The sequence below is a fragment of the Schistocerca gregaria genome, chromosome 5 (assembly GCF_023897955.1).
Source record: "Schistocerca gregaria isolate iqSchGreg1 chromosome 5, iqSchGreg1.2, whole genome shotgun sequence".
Classification (NCBI taxonomy): domain Eukaryota; kingdom Metazoa; phylum Arthropoda; class Insecta; order Orthoptera; family Acrididae; genus Schistocerca; species Schistocerca gregaria.
In genome coordinates, this window is record NC_064924.1 from 577622334 (window position 1) to 577639934 (window position 17601).

General features: G+C 41.2%; 1 protein-coding gene and 1 non-coding gene across 2 annotated transcripts in view; both read right to left on the minus strand.

The window, feature by feature from the left end:
• Positions 1-17601, minus strand: part of LOC126272678 (zinc transporter ZIP3-like) — a 462003-nt gene that overhangs the window by 435733 nt on the left and 8669 nt on the right. The gene's annotated exons all lie outside the window — the stretch shown is intronic.
• Positions 5899-5981, minus strand: Trnat-ugu (transfer RNA threonine (anticodon UGU)). The gene has a single exon. It is a non-coding gene; the product is annotated as a tRNA-Thr (tRNA).

Here is a 17601-nt window from a genome sequence, read left to right on the forward strand (position 1 = left end):
AAAATCACATTCACTCCAAATTTACAGAGGGTTCTTGCTATTTGATACGAAATGTTGCTCACAAAAGGAAGAAAAGCTAAAGATTTTGTTGTCCTGTTTATCCACTTCCTGATTCTTAATTTTAGCTGACAGTGCGCTGTTACTCTGCTGGGAGGAATATTGATTGTTTATAAACACCGTCTCTTGGTTAGCGAGCTCTTTAAGTAAGCTATCCAACATTGAGACTGTGTGACCTCTGCATATGAGTGTTAAGGCATGCCCATTGTTTGTGATGGGTGATAACATCTTGACGCATGCAAACAGAAATGAGTGGGCTTACTATAAACTGAACGCCCCAGGGAGCCATTAGTCTTTCGTCTAACCAAGACATTCGAGAAAGGCAAACAACTATCTCTCTCTACTTCCATGGTGAACCAAATGCTGTTGTGAATGCAAATGAAGTGGTGACGATACTCTGTCAATTTATATTCTCCGTGAGGCCACATTAAGGAATTTTCGTCCATGTACCTCCAGACCATAGCTGGTTTAAGGGCAGCTTATTCAAGCGCTCTTTCCAAGAAATCCTCCATAAAAAAGTTGGCCACCTAGGGAGGAATGGGGCTGCCCATGGTGACGCCGTGAGTCTACTCAAAATATTATTGGTTGAACGTAAAGTAGGTTGAGGATAGAGCATGCCGAAACAAAGCAGTGATGTCCGCTTGAAACTTTTTGCCAATTAATACCAAGGAAACTGCGAGAGCGCCTTCGTAAAAACTGGTACTACATCAAACCTAACCAAATGGTCATAACTGCTTAGACAGAGAGCCCCCAGTCTATTGATAAAGTCAGGTGAGTTACGGATGTAATGTGGGCATTTCCCCACCAACAGTCTCAGCAATGAAGAGAGATGTTTGGCTAATTCATGTATAGGCGCTCCAATGTTGCTGATTCAAGTCCCACCGCTCACTAGCATATGACACACACAATTCTGGCGTCCACATATGCTAATAGACAGGCTGCGAGACTGCAGTCACAATACTTTCCAGACTTGCAGTATACTTCGTGCTCTTTTCACAGATAACTCATACATGTTTATCCCTCTGTACCATTGCCCTGATGGCTGGAAGCTGTTTATCAAAATCTCCAACGTTTCTGAGCGTGCCTGCTATTCATAACTGACAGAAACATGTTTGCCCTTTCTCGCTAAACCAGCTATTCACTCACCAAGAATGTAACACTGAAAACCACTTATACAAACTATTTCTGTCCTACTTTCCAAATGCAGATAGAATCCTATATGGGCCTTTAACATGTTCGATCAGCTGTTTGTAGCTGGCCTACTTTCTCCACGAAAAGAACGAATGTAGAAACTTGCAAATGATAATCATAAGTCACCCACCAAGAAAGTTCATAATGACATGTGGGTGGTGTGGTACAGTTGATATGGTCATAGTTGTGGTTATCATAGTAGTAGCAGGTTCATTCCACAGATTCAAACAGTAATTCCGTAGTATTCTATACCACGAAAGTGCAACTCACTGAGCATAAACGAAGAATGATTTCCGTTAGTGAGGCGTGACTGAAGAGTTGACAGTGTCACCATAAAGTGTCAAGCTACATCATCAACAACGTGTCAGTATTGTCAATGTGCTTGTGGATGTGTGTGCAGTGTGTGCACCTGGCTTAAATTTATTTTCAGTTCTAGGTCATGTGGTGGAGCAACGACTGAGAAGATACTTCAACAAGATTACCTATCAATAATCAAAACCTCTTTCATATTACATTCAAGCCAGAGAAAATGTGTAATTATTGGAATGCTGCTTGACTGTGAATTCAAGCCAGCTGTGATTTTTGAGAACCCATGATGTTGTGGCACCAAAGTGATATTATCCCCCTACAGACTAGTGCAGGTTGCATGAGAACTCAGTTTTGACTATGGGCATGTTTGCTCGAAATATTCAAATATGCACAGATTAGCATAGGCGACTTCTCACTAGTAATCAGAACCAACTCACATGCAGCAGCAGGCCTTACAATACTCACCTCACCAGAGACTGAGCTGGCAGCCTTATGTGTATAGCTTTCATGAAACTTGTGGACCATTTTAACAGAACTGTCATGACAATCTACAAATCCCGCAGAAGAAAATGTATCCCAATATTTCGATGCATGTTCCATATCAATATGCAGAACTAAGTATGCGTTTGCAACACTTGATGTGTACACAGAACTATGGTTTTATCTGAGTATCTGTATGTACCCAACTATATGTAAGATTTAACAACAAATAGATGAAGTGTCTGACTTCTCTCTTTTTATTTCCTATAAAACCCCATGCATGCTGGTGTAATCATACAGTCGACACCATGAACGGTTGTATGAAATAACCAACTCGCAAGAACTTTGTCGTAACAGATAGGTCTGAGAACACTCCAGAGAAACAGCATACGAAGAAGAACGGATCACTATTGCTGCAAAGTTTCTGACCGGTAAGTGTAGGTCCATCGGGCTGTGGAGGGGCATATTTCCACAAGTCTCTGCTAATGCACCTCGACGGTGTCTGCTTCGAAAAAGTAAACTTACTCTCAAAAACATTGTTTTAGTCCAAACACCAGGTACTGGTTAAGATACTTCCAGACATTGACATTATTCACATATAATACTTTTTCTAAATGCAGTAATGTCACACTGCCTGAAAGAGTAAAACTGAATATTGTGTTCATATTTGATAATGTAACAGCGGAAAACCAAGATCAAATACAAAAATACTTCTGCTTCATGTGTTGCGTGGTAGTTCACGTCTTTTACCTACATCTGACGTACTCTTTAAGACCTCAAAGCAGTTGAGAGGGGATAATGGAAAACATATTACTTCCTTCAAAGAAAATAATATGAATTTAAAACACGTTTACCAGACTCATTAGGAAGTGACATGGCGCTCAATGAATTTATAACTTAATATTGTGACTGCTGTAATCATTCACAATACAAATTTTTGGATGCTGACAGAATAAGGAAATCATGCTGTGAGCGATTTTGCATAGACATCCTCCAACAATCTGTCTTTGAGAAGGGAGGCAGAAGAGTATTCTCTATAATGATCTGAAAATTCAGACACTGGGTGACAGTACCAAATGTCACATTACTAGATTTGAAGCACTCTGCAGAGTATCAAGGAAGCAATTACTTTTTCTGTGACCACTTTCAGGTTAGTCAGTGACTGAACTGAAAGATTGATGTAACTGAAAAGAATACAAATGGGGTTGTATATATGATGTATACTGTTTCAAAGTCCTTTTAGTATATAACTACATGTAGACAAAACATAAAGATGTTGAAGCATGATTGATGAGGTAAAAGTATTTGGAAGGAGACCACTCAGTCAGAGAAATGTTTAGGCCTATTTGTGAGTCTACTGCATGGCACTTGAAAGAAATTGACTCTTAAGAAAAGTATGCTGCCGGCGATTCCATTAACCACTACAGCAACAGTCAGATACAAAATCAAGAGTAAGCAAGGAGAAACATATATGCTGGACACTCAAGCTATAAGTTTAACCAATAATGGAATAGAAATCAATGGTAGAAGACTGAAAAAGCACATGATTTACTGAACGTAAAATTATTAATAAACAGAAAACTCATTAGCTATACACTGAAAGATACAGAAATGTGTGGTTAAATATTACAAATGGAGTGTACCGTAAAGGCCCTGGAATAAGAACAAAAAATCCGAACAGTTTGAAACACAAATAAACATTTGATGGAGGGTACCTGGTACCATAACTAGTCGTTTCCATCTATGTTCCACTCGCGGAAAGAGCGAGGGAGGAACAACTACTTATATGCCTCCGTGTGAGCCCTAATTTCTCGTTTCTTATCTTCGTGGACCCTACGTGAAATGTATTTGGGCGACAGTGGGGTAGTTCTGCAATCAACTACAAATGCCACTTCTCTAAACTTCATCAGTAATATTCTTCGAAATGAATGTCTTCTTCCCTCCAGGAATTCTCACTTTAACTCCCAAAGATTATCTGTAACATTTGCTCAGCGAACGTACCAGTAACATATCTAGCAGCTCGCCTATGAATTGCTTCGATGTCTTCTTTAGATCCGACCTAGTGCACATCCCACTCGAGCAGTATTCAAGAATAGGTGGCACTAGCGTCCTATATGCAGTCTTCTTTACAGACGGACCACACTTTATGAAGATAGTAACTGTTCTGAAAGAACAGATACCAATGACGACCATGCAGCTTCTCTAGAAAGAAATGATAATTACTCGAAACCCTCAACTGCCAACAGGTGTTGTTTATATAGGGTGTTACAAAAAGGTACAGCCAAACTTACAGGAAACATTCCTCACACACAAAGAAAGAAAATATGTTATGTGGGCATGTGTCCGGAAACGAGTACTTTCCATGTTAGAGCTCGTTTTATTACATCTCTTCAAATCACATTAATCATGGAATGGAAACACACAGCACCAGAACGCACTAGAGTGACTTCAAACACTTTGTTACAGGAAATGTTCAAAATGTCCTCCTTTAGCGAGGATACATGCATCCACCCTCCGTCGCATGGAATCCCTGATGCGCTGACGCAGCCCTGGAGAATGCCGTATTCTATCACAGCCGTCCACAATACGATCACGAAGAGTCTCTATATTTGGTACCGGGGTTGCGTAGACAAGAGCTTTCAAATACCCCCATAAATGAAAGTCAAGAGGGTTGAGGTCAGGAGAGCATGGAGGCCATGGAATTGGTCCGCCTCTACCAACCCATCGGTCACCGAATCTGTTGTTGAGAAGCGTACGAACACTTCGACTAAAATGTGCAGGAGCTCCATCGTGCATGAACCACATGTTGTGTCGTACTTGTAAAGGCACATGTTCTAGCAACACAGGTAGAGTATCCCGTATTAAATCATGATAACGTGCTCCATTGAGCGTAGGTGGAAGAACATGGGGCCCAATCAAGATATCACCAACAATGCCTGCCCAAACGTTCACAGAAAATATGTGTTGATGACGTGATTGCACAATTGCGTGCGGATTCTCGTCAGCTCACACATGTTGACTGTGAAAATTTACAATTTGATCATGTTGTAATGAAGCCTCATCCGTAAAGAGAACATTTGCACTGAAATGAGGATTGACACATTGTTGGATGAACCATTCGCAGAAGTGTACCTGTGGAGAACAATCAGCTGCTGATAGTGCCTGCACACGCTGTACATGGTACGAAAACAACTGGTTCTCCCGTAGCACTCTCCATACAGTGACGTGGTCAGCATTACCTTGTACAGCAGCAACTTCTCTGACGCTGACATTAGGGTTATCGTCAACTGCACGAAGAATTGCCTCGTCCATCGCAGGTGTCCTTGTCGTTCTAGGTCTTCCCCAGTTGCGATTCATAGGCTGGAATGTTTCGTGCTCCCTAAGACGCCGATCAATTGCTTCGAACGTCTTCCTGCCGGGACACCGTCGTTCTGGAAATCTGTCTCGATACAAACGTACCGCGTCACAGCTATTGCCCCGTGATAATTCATAAATCAAATGGGCATCTGCCAACTCCGCATTTGTAAACATTGCACTGACTGCAAAACCACGTTCGTGATGAACACTAACCTGTTGATGCTAAGTACTGATGTGCTTGATGCAAGTACTATAGAGCAATGAGTCGCATGTCAACACAAGCACCGACGTCAACAATACCTTCCTTTAATTGGGCCAACTGGCGGTGAATCGAGGAAGTACAGTGCATTATGACGAAACTAAAATGAGCTCTAACATGGAAATTAAGCGTTTCCGGACACATAACATCTTTTCTTTGTTTGTGTGTGAGGAATTTTTCCTGAACGTTTGGACGTACCTTTTTGTAACACCCTGTATACCTCGATGGGGACACTTGAAAATGTGTTCCTCGACCGGGAATCGAACCCGGGAGCACCTGCTTACATGGCAGACGCTCTAACCATCTGAGCCACCGAGTGCACAGAGGACAGCGCAACTGCAGGGACTTATCCCTTGTACGCTTCCCGTGAGACCCACATCCCCAACTGTCCTTTAACAACATTAAGAATGTAAGCTGTGGACAGTTGGGAATATGGGCCTCACGGGAAGCGTGCAAGGGATAAGTCCCTGCCGTCGCACTATAATCTGTGTCCTCAAAGTGGCTCAGATGGATAGAGCGTCTGCCATGTAAGCAGGAGATCCCGGGTTCGAGTCCCGGTCGAGGCACACATTTTCAACTGTACCCATCGAGTTATATAAATAACACCTGTTGGCAGCTAAGGGTTTCGATTAAGAAACACACCTTCCCTACTACAAGCGTCAAATGCTCGTTCCATTTCAACAGACTTCCCAACGTTACGCCGGCCGTGGTGGTCGTGCGGTTCTAGGCGCTCCAGTCCGGAGCCGCGCTGCTGCTACGGTCGCAGGTTCGAATCCTGCCTCGGGCATGGATGTGTGTGATGTCCTTAGGTTAGTTATGTTTAATTAGTTCTAAGTTCTAGGGGACTGATGGCCACAGCAGTTGAGTCCCATAGTGCTCAGAGCCATTTGAACCATTTTTTCCCCCAACGTTACGCCTAGATATTTAAACGATGTGACTGTCAAGCAGGACACTACTAATGTTGTATCCGAGCATTATTGGTTTGTTTTTCCTACTCATCCGCATTAACTTACATTTTTCTAAATTAAGAGCCAGCTGCCATCCATCACATCAACCAGAAATTTTGTCTGGGTCATCTCATATCAACCTATTATCACTTATCTTTGACACCTTACTGTTCACCACCGCATCATCAACGAACAACTGAATATTGCTGCATACTCTGTGCGTCAGATCATTTATGTATACAGAAAATAGCAACGGTCCTGTCACATTACCCCGGGACAGTCCTGATGTTACCCCTGTCTCCGATGAATACCCGTCGTCGAGGACAACAATCTGGTTTCTATCACTTAAGAAGTCGTCACGCCGGCCACACATCTGGGAGCCCATTCGTACGCACATACCTTCCTCCCTTAATAGCTCAAAAAATGTTCAAATGTGTGTGCATTCCTAACGGATGAAACTGCTGAGGTAATCGGTTCCTAGACTTACACACCGCTTAAACTAACTTATACTAAGAACAACACACACACCCATGACCTATGGAAGACTCAAACCTCCGGCGGGAGGGGCCTCGCAATCCGTGACATGGCGCCTGAAACCGCGCGTTCACTCCCCGCAGCCTGTTAATAGTCTACAGAGGGGTACCCTTTAGAATGATTTTCGGAAATCTAGAAATGTGGAATCAGCCTGTTGCCCTTCATCCATAGTTCACAGAAAATCATGCGAAGATATTTTCCTCTGAACTACAAACCTCGCCCGAACGAGGTGGCGCAGTGGTTAGCAAACTGGACTCGCATTCGGGACAACGACGGTTCAATTCCGTGTCCGGTCATCCTGATTTAATTTTTCCGTGATTTCCCTAAATCGCTTCCGGGAAATGGCAGGATGGAATTTATCATAATTTTTTCTTCGGACAGTGTTTTTCCCACTATCTCAGCAAATATGATAGATCTCTAAATTTACATCAAGATAATGAGAACATGAGTATGTGAATTCACATTAGTTACAATTTACATGTTTCAGTTACCCACATTGTTCAAATTCTTTTTACAACATAACCATAATCATTATTCTTGTGGTAGCGACCCCAAGGCATAGCATTTATCTGATCAGGAATTATAAAACATTTACAGTGAAGATAAAACAAGTTTAAGTTGTGTAATACCAGTAACAAGGTGATACTTAGATTGAATTATATGCTGTACAGTCGTTTGTACTTCAAAGTCAGTGTGCATTGGCTGTGGTCGTCTATGGTTAACCTATTAACAGAATACTGTTTTATAGCGTTTGCCCTGTGCATTATGTGCTGTCACTCGAGCTTGACGGCATACATTTTTTTCTTGTAGATCAAAAAATCCTGTAACAGATTTATCATTAAGGTCGTCGTTCGTCAACCAACCTCATTTTTACTAACCAGTGGAGCACTGTATCTTTTATTTGCTGGGAACACCAAAGTATCGAAACATGGATGCTATCACTCCTTATATCCTTTTAGATGTTTGCAATTTTACTGCCACAGATTAAGCTATATCTGTAGCACTTGTTCAATATGTATCCTTAGAGAAAGTCGATACGAAGCATTCTGAAAATATCCAAAAATGCTATTTCTACTGCAGTGGGATTATAAAAAACTACAATATACCTGCTCTGTTCTTTGGAAACAAAATTTTCGTTGAAAATAAGATTCCTTTGAATAGCGTGAGGTGCCCAATACTTTCCATACGGTTTATAGGGGCATCAAGCGTTATTTGGTTAACGATCAGCTACATAATTAACCAACATAGAGTATAACTGCTGATGAAGGTAAATAATGAGCTTTTGTGAGAACATCATATAAAAGTTTGGAAGACTTTCGCACATAGCGCCTGGAGTGCGGTGGCGGGCGCTCTGAGTATTTCGTATAATATGAGCAGTATTTGTCTCGTCAGTTCTCTCATTTGAAAGCTGCTGACAGGGGTGCGCATATTGTGGGGTTTTAATTGAGTGGAGGCTCTTATCTACGCCATCTCACCACCTGCTAGTTTACAGACGCCTGTTTACTGGAAACATTTTCTTCGCAATTAATTATGATACTTCCTACGTGTACGTAAAGAGGTAATCACCCACACAAGCGCAGTTACCTAAGTGCAACACTGTAATGTGCAAACTTGCTTCCCTGACTATAATATCAAGATAGAGTATCCTAGCTAAGTTGGTTAACCTTGTGATTAAGCTTTCATATCCATGTCATAACTTCTCGAAATGTAATAGATGTAATCGGATAGGCGATGTGCCTGATCTAATGCTCAAAGAATACCTTTTGCATTTATACCTTACAATGCGTGTAGCATTAGCTGTGAGTCAAATTGCTTTCCAGAATTATGGAGCAAATATTCATCGTTGCCACTTATAAAAGCTACAAATGGTAGCCTTAAAGACGGAAAAATACAACCCAGTGAAATCAGTATGCGAAAACCAACAGCATAACAAACACTTAAAAAGAACATAATACACGCGTTCTCGCACTTTCGAGAACTTTTTCAATCCGGAAGACCACAATGCCTCTACTTGCAGAGTCTTTGCAACACCAATAGTGAATTTTTTTCCTACCGACTATTTGGTGCTGTTGGTGAAGGCTGTTTTCTCCAAATTCATACATATATAGGTTGTTCAGTAGTTTTATCAGCAATTGTTCCCATATTCTCTTTGTTTCCACTTGTGCAATACCTTAAAAGTTTGAATTATGTGGCATGATGAAACATATTAATAATCAGTTTCTCTTTGGATATGTGACTGACATATACGAAAATAAAAAGGTATGATCTGTTGTAAGGTATGTTGTTAGCGATCGCACGAAAGCTCTCACTCAGTCAATAAGAAAATTATGCAAAGTGTGTAAAAACCGAATTCGTTTTATGTAAAAGTTCTGTATTGTCATTCTGGAATGTGAATGTCGATTATTTTGTCAGTTTCTGTCATCGAGTGATCACAAAATAAAATATCTTAAGAGCGTCACGAAATATTACTCTGTGGTAATGTGACAGAATCGCTGTCACTGCAAACTATAACGGATCTTTTACGTTGGGACAAATTTATTTTATTTTTTGTTAGATGTTTTCGTTAAATAGCTGAGTAAATAGTAATTAGGAATAATTTAATTAAGCAGAGTAGAAAAGATAAAGTGAAAGAGATGTTCACTGGGCGGACATTGTCGTAATGTAACGTCACTGCGTTGTTCGATTGTTAAAACAAGTCGTTTGTGTTCCGTTCTGCTGTTCGGTCGTGCGCTTATCTGAAAGGAATTAATTCGGGGACTATAATAAACTTACACATAATAGTTACGATTCGATGTTCCGACAAAAGGGGTTAACGTCAGTGTTAATTTGAATTGTGTGCGACAGCATTAGTTGTTCGCATATCATCCTTGAACGTGACTTTCTATTTAATTAACGATTGCGGGCTCATTAAAAGCTATTATCTCATGATTAGGATCAATCCCTCTTTCCTCCTAGATAGTGATCATTCATTAACATTTACGTCATAAGGAAAAGGATTATTAATAAAAGTGATGTTAAATGACAAATACGTTTTAATCCGTTACTGTGGAACCGACGTAATATCTCTGAAATGACATTGATATATAATTTGTGTTAAATACTGAACTGAGATAGGAAGTAAATTGAAATTAGTGAACATTTGATACTGAGACTATAGAAGCAGAAGCGCTTAAGGTTTCTCTTCTCTAAAACGGCAAAGTAGGTACGAACTTTAACTCAATAGTCGACATTATGCATTGCAAAGACATTAGCATTTCATACTTACTTTGACGACGCGCTGTTAAACAAAGGAACGTTGAGTCTCTGTGCGAGTAATAAAACGAAATCTAAAAACATAATTAATAACGGCGAATTCCGCTTAAACAAACTCTATTGCGTGTCGTCATAGGGCAATAACTGCTCAACATGGGGACTTATGTGGTGAAATTAGAAGTCGGGCATATAAAACAAACTTAAAAATCCATTCAAGCTACAGTGGAGTCGGCACAACACGACGTGGGCAGTTATCAATCTCATCACCTGCTGAACTTCAGATCTGACCTCAAGTGAGTTGTTATTACTCGTATGTGATATTAAACTGCAGACAAAAAAATATTGTTTGTAGGACATTTGTGGTGTAGAATCAATATTAATAAATAGTAAACAAGAATTTTAGTCAAGGAACGCATGGATCGTGTCGGTGAGTCTTGATACCTCGATTTGGTTCCAGATACTTCGAGAAAACAGCAGCCCATAGAAAGCCGTACTGAATTTTCGAAATTAGCTGATACCCTCTTGTTGAAGCTGTAAGAGCTACGCATCGTACAAAGTAAGGGCGGAAGCTATTTATTACTTGAAAATGTATATGTTCTGTGAGAACTTCAGTTGTTAATTTGTCCCAGTGTAAGCAAAGGACCAGTATGTGCCCTGCTTGATATGGGAAAATCCATGTCGTTAATTAGTGAAGAGTGTTACCACAAGTGTTAATCATCATGTCGGTTTTCTCCCTTGATCTCGGAAGTTGGTAGTTGCACGATGGCCAATTCTGGCTAACTGCATGTGTTGGGAAAAGTCACAATCCAGGTGAGAATCCCAGGGTTCGCTAGGAACTTTAAAGAGAACTTAGCACGTGAATTAGTAGTTACCGTGACTCCTGGATCTGATTATATCCAACACATTGGTGTGAATGTTAATTTGAGGGAACGCGAATTTTGGTCCCATTCGCTAAACAGCTAACTTATAAATTGTGTACCACCCATCTTCATGAAGTATTGCTGCAGGTTCATATGTTCAAAGAAAAAAAGAAACATGAAATTGATAATTTTAGTCATCTGCCTTCTGAGCAGGTATGCAGCTATGGCGCATACGTTACTCATATCCCGATGTGCTTATCGATGTTTTAGGAGTTGGAAAATTCGGCGAATGCAGGATCTAACTTACTGACAATATTCTTCTCAGACGTTCACCGAACAGGCTTTCTCCTGCGAGGTTAAAACAGCTCAGATTGGTTACTGAGGAAAATGCTTAAGTACGGAATCACTAGACGTTCCCATTTTCTGTGCTCTTCACCCATAATTTTAGTTACAAAAGGAGATAGGGGAGTTTGGCGTATCATAGAGTATCGTGCTTTGAACAAAAAAGTAATACCCGACCTGCATTTCTGTTTCTCCAGGTTTTGTAAGGTTACATTCTTCACTATCTTAGATGGTGTAACCTCCCCACAAAATATAAAATAATAATATGAATAATACTCTCATTTAGCGTAACTACCCAACAGTGAAAATATAATACAATGTGACAAACTTATAACCTTTCAATAATTGACAGTCAAGTTAACCTGGTAAATTTTGGATGTCAGCATTGCTGCGTCATGACCCTGATACATCATTCTGAATAAACTGAAAAATCTTACCTTAATTAGATCGCCGGATAACGCGTATATATCTGCTCCTATAAGAAATTTTCCTGGCGCAGCTAAGTGCAATGCTGACCGATAGATTTGTCTTATAAAAAAGGAAAGAACTGACTTTTCTTTTCAATAATCGGGATTGCCAAGGATTGGAGAAATTAGTGAATTCTTTAAATTGCGATAAATGTCAAAAGTTACTTTTTACGAGAAAGATTATTATTAACAGATTTTTTTAAACATTTACATGGGACTTGATGTAACAATACTACACATGCGCGAGGCTGCTTTTACCTTATCCTATAACGCTCAGGCTCCGCCATCGCTGCACACGACCGGCCCAGCCAACACGATACACCAGACCAGAGTGCTCGCTAGCAATAACTTACTCCTACTGCTACGCAGTTCTTACTACAGTCAATACTGCTCTTTGGTCTCAGATTCTCTTCTAGCTTACATATCGCAGGCAGCGCGTGAGCAATACATCGAAATTACATCAGCTCGAGTGCGCTAGCAACAAGTTCTCTAATTATGGACCTCTTACAATGGCTACCAGAACTGTTATAAAATTCCGCTGTCTGAAGACTCTAAACCGACCACAGTTTTGCAACCGATTGGAATCTCTACGAGCTTAACAGTGTCCCATTACGACTGGTCGACGATATTGTCCCGTCTACTGAGTAGTATCTTTTCAAATGTTAGATTTAAGTTTATCGTGATATGGATGACTTGGTTATCTTTAGTGAGAGTTTTTTCTGAGCCTGTTGAACATGTTGAGGAACTCGTGTGCCATTTAAGGGAGCTGAGGTTCACAGTTAAGCCTTCTAAAGTAAAATTTTCTCAACTACAGACGTCGTTTTTGGGACATAAAGTTTCTCCGCAGATCAGAGTAGCTCTGAGGCTATCCACATTCATCCGCTATCTGAGAGTCCCAAGATTGTGGCAAGATTCATATGCATGATTTATTTTTTTCGAAAGTTCGTACCTAACTTCACTCAGATGTCAGATCCTTTGAACTGATAGGTCGTTGACTTTTAAGATAGTGACGTCACCTGCAGAAATATTATACACAGCTTATGTACGTTCTCCGCTTTGGTCACGAGTCGGGACTAGGTTCATCCTGGATTATATGGATGCCTTCACCTAGTTTTGCTCGTAATTTCAGGTCCGTGATACGAGCGCACTAAGCAGTAATGTAGTTTAAGGTCCTTGTTTGGTACCTTCTGGCAACCTCAGTATTTAGTGTCTGAGTATGCAGAAGTATTCACATGAAGACTGTTTCGGGGTTTCTGTTGCGAGACTTTCGTATACCACTACAATGCCCTGCTCTCCTAACCCTTCATTTGTGAAATGGGTTAGCCGTAATTTACGTTCCAAGCTCATAGCTTACACCATGAAGGTCATTCTAAGCAGGACCGGTCGCTTAATTGGTTAGATTTTGCCTTCAGTACAGAGGTACATGTTTCCCACAAACAGACGCTTGCTAGACTTACGGTCATGTATAAATTCAACTCGCCGCTAGCGAATTTGTGGTCAGTCAGTATAGTGTCCCTTTTGAAATATTCAAGCCGATATATTTGAGGTAAATATTAAAAGGACTCTGAATAATATTATATGGACATAAACGACAAATTAATTATGAAAATGTAGTAAATTAGCTTCAAAGAAAGGCTACATCGATTGCAATGTTGTAAAAAGACATTATTTATGTTAGATGAGTTCGTAGTGCATAACGTTCTCTAAACTAACATTATTATCTTTGTCATTATATATAAGAGAAAAAAGATATTTAAAATCACTTCGAGTCAGATCATTTCTTCTGCTGTATGTAAGGTACGCTTGCGGTAGCTTTTGTTCTTTTTGTTCTCGTGCGTAGCAAATAATTCAAATGAGTATTCTGTGCCTTGTGGAAATATATTTACGAAAAGTGAGGGCATTGTGTTACTTAAAGAACCCAAGCAAACAATTCTTCCTGAATTAATAATTACAAGAAGTTGTTTAGCATTTTTTCAGTCTCTGCGAAGCGTACAGCGGTGATCTTTGGTTGGCAACAATTGGCCGCCATTACGCGGAGTATTTTAATTTATTTTTCTGTGTAACATAGCACCACAGCCAGAGCAGAAAAAATCATTTCATGTTATTCAATTAACTAAAAGCTTCACTAATTTTATTTCGTCAAAAATGCATACTTTCAAAGATGCAATTTATTCTACGGCAGTGAACTTAGCCTGCATTACATTTCGACGAAAGCATTTGAAATAATTTGTAGGGAGCCTGGCTCTCATTTGAAACGTAATTTAATATCTATCTTTGGCCACCTACAAGTTTATATATATATATATACAGGGTGGGTCACCTAACGTTACCGCTGGAAATATTTCGTAACCCACATCAAATACTGACGAACCGATTCCACAGACCGAACGCGAGGAGAGGGGTAGTGTAATTGTTTAATACAAACCATACAAAAATGCACGGAAGTATGTTTTTTACACAAACCTACGTTTTTTAATGGAACCACGTTAGTTTTGTTAGCACATCTGAACATATAAACAAATACATAATCAGTGCCGTTTGTTGGATTGTAAAATATTGATTACATCCGGAGATATTGTAATCTAAAGTTGACGCTTGAAACCTCCGACGTTCAGTTGCGTGTTGTAACAAACACGGGCCACGGTCGGCGAGCAGCATCTGCAGGGACATGTTTACGATGACGACCGTGTTTACGAGTGTGGCTGTAGTGCACTGTTGTGGTTTGGTCTAGCTGTCGCAGTGGCCGCATATAGCGCTTGCTGCTATTGTTATTCTGCATTCGTCTCCGCACGCAGACAAACCGTAGTGCACCGTGTTACCAGACGTCTGTGATAGTGTAGTGTTGTAGGAATTGTGACCATGGTGTATTCGAACTCTTAAAAGGCGGAGTTGATACTCATCTATGGCGAGTGCCGACGAAATGCAGCTGAAGCCTGCAGGGTGTATGCAGAACGGTACCCGGACAGACAGCATCCAACGTGCCGCACATTGCAAAACATGTACCGCCAACTGTATGCAACAGGTATGGTCGTAGCACGCAAACGGGTCCGTAACAGGCCCGTCACAGGAGAAGCGGGTACAGTTGGTGTGTTAGGTGCTGTTGCCATGAACCGAGACATGAGTATACGGGACATTGCGAGAGCCGGTGGACTGAGTCAAAGTAGTGTCTTGCGCACACTGCATCGACACCGCTTTCACCCGTTTCATGTGTCGCTACATCAGCAATTACATGGTGATGACTTTAATCATCGAGTGCAATTCTGTCAATGGGCATTAACAGAATGCGTTGCAGTTCTACGTGTTTATCGATGAAGCGGGTTTCACAAACCACGAGGCAGTGAATCTACGGAACATGCATTACTGGTCCGTGGATAATCCTCGCTGGCTCAGACAGTAGAGCGATAGCGACCGTGGACTGTAAATGTATGGTGCGGAATCATTGGCGACCACCTCATTGGTCCTCACTTCATTGCAGGGGCCCAAACAGCTGCAACATACATAGCGTTTCTACAGAATGATCTGCCAACGTTGCTCGAAAATGTCCCACTGGAAACGCGTCGACGTATGTGGTATCAGCATGATGGTGCAACTGCACATCCCGCAATTAACACTAGGCTGACCCTTGACAGGATGTTCGACGGGCGTTTCATAGGACGTGGAGGACGCATAAATTGGCCAGCCCGTTCTCCTTATCTTACACCTCTGGACTTGCTTCTGTGGGGTACGTTAAAGGAGAATGTGTACCGTGATGTGCCTACAACCCCAGAGGATATGAAACAACGTATTGTGGCGGCCTGCGGCGACATTACACCAGATGTACTGCGGCGTGTACGACATTCATTACGCCAGAGAGTGCAGTTGTGTGCAGCAAACGATGGCCACCACATTGAACATCTATTGGCCTGACATGTCGGGACACACTCTATTCCACTCCGTAATTGAAAACGGAAACCACGTGCGTACGTGTACCTCACCCCTCATGGTAATGTACATGTACGTCAGTGAAAAAGACCAATAAAAAGGTGTTAGCATGTGGACGTAATATGCTGTTCCAGTCTCTTCTGTACCTAAGGTCCATCACCGTTCCCTTTGGATCCCTACGTAATTCGGTGCTCTCCGATACACACGATCGAACATCGGAGGAGTGGTACTCAAGCGTCAACTTTAGGTTACAATATCTCCGGATGAATTTAACATTTTACAATGCAACAAACGGCACTGATAACGTATTTGTTTATATGTTCAGATGTGCTAACAAAACTAACGGGGTACCATTTAAAAAAACGTAGGTTTGTGTTAAGAAACATACTTCCGTGCATTTTTTTTATGGTGTGTATTAACCAATTACACAAGCCCCTCTCCTCTCGTTCGGTGTGTGGAATCGATTCGTCAGTATTTGATGTGGTTTACGAAATATATCCAGCGGTAATGTTAGGTGACTCACCCTGTATATATAATCCCTTTCTTGTGTTTGACTTAATAATAATAATTATTATTAATAAGCACAGAAAGGAAGGGATAATATAACAGCTAACTGCCACTTGCGAAAATTAATGCAATACAGGTCTGAGACACTGAAAGGAGAAAAAGCTAACCGGAAACGAAGTTCTGAAAGAAAAACCCAGCGATGCAACAAGGGTAACCATCTTACTCATCTCGACCCAGACGACAGGGTCTTCGTGCTGAACTTTCAGGCAGTCTGTAAGACCAAATATATGGTAATGGGAAAGCTGCTGCCCAGCTGTAGGTGCTGGTGCAAATCCTTCGGTTGGTGATTCCAGTCACCCTGCTGGTCAAGAAACCACAGAGTGAATGAATATTTCATGTTCATTTACCTCACGTTCAACCTTATATTAACAAAAAAAAAAAAAGAATTTAATATGTAAATCGTATTAATTTACCGGTTAGTAGGACATGTTCTGCGGCATCAAGGGATCACAAATTTAGCATTGGAGGGCAGCGTGGAGGGTAAAAAGTGTAGAGGGAGACCAAGTGACGAATACACTAAGCAGATTCAGAAGGATGCAGGTTGCAGTAAGTACAGGGAGATGAAAGGGCTTGCACAGGACAGGGTAGCATGGAGAGCTGCATCGAACAAGTCTCAGGGCTGAAGAGCACAACAACAACAAAGGTGTGTCCATGTCTACATTAAATTTTGTATTCTTGAAGAAGACACCCTCGCTCTGCAAAATTCTACATAGTCTATTCTCTGTTTAATTCTGTGTTGGAGGGAATGCTATTATAATTATCCCTCTGACTGCTATACACAGGAAGCGGCCAACCTGGGAAGATGTTTTGTGGACGGGAGGATATGACACCGTTCCACAGCTGACAGCCACGCTAATCTGTATTTCTTGATGGTCGCTACAGGTGCCGCTCAGTGCTACAGGTAGAAGGCACACGTGTTGGCCGCTAACCAGCGAGGCACTCGCACAAACAGTATGTTTCTTGGAACGGAGTGAGCTGGTCAACTTTGCACGGACGGCAGACTGTGACTGCTACTGGCACAAAGCTTTGGTTACATCTTTGCTAATCTTTGGAGATTT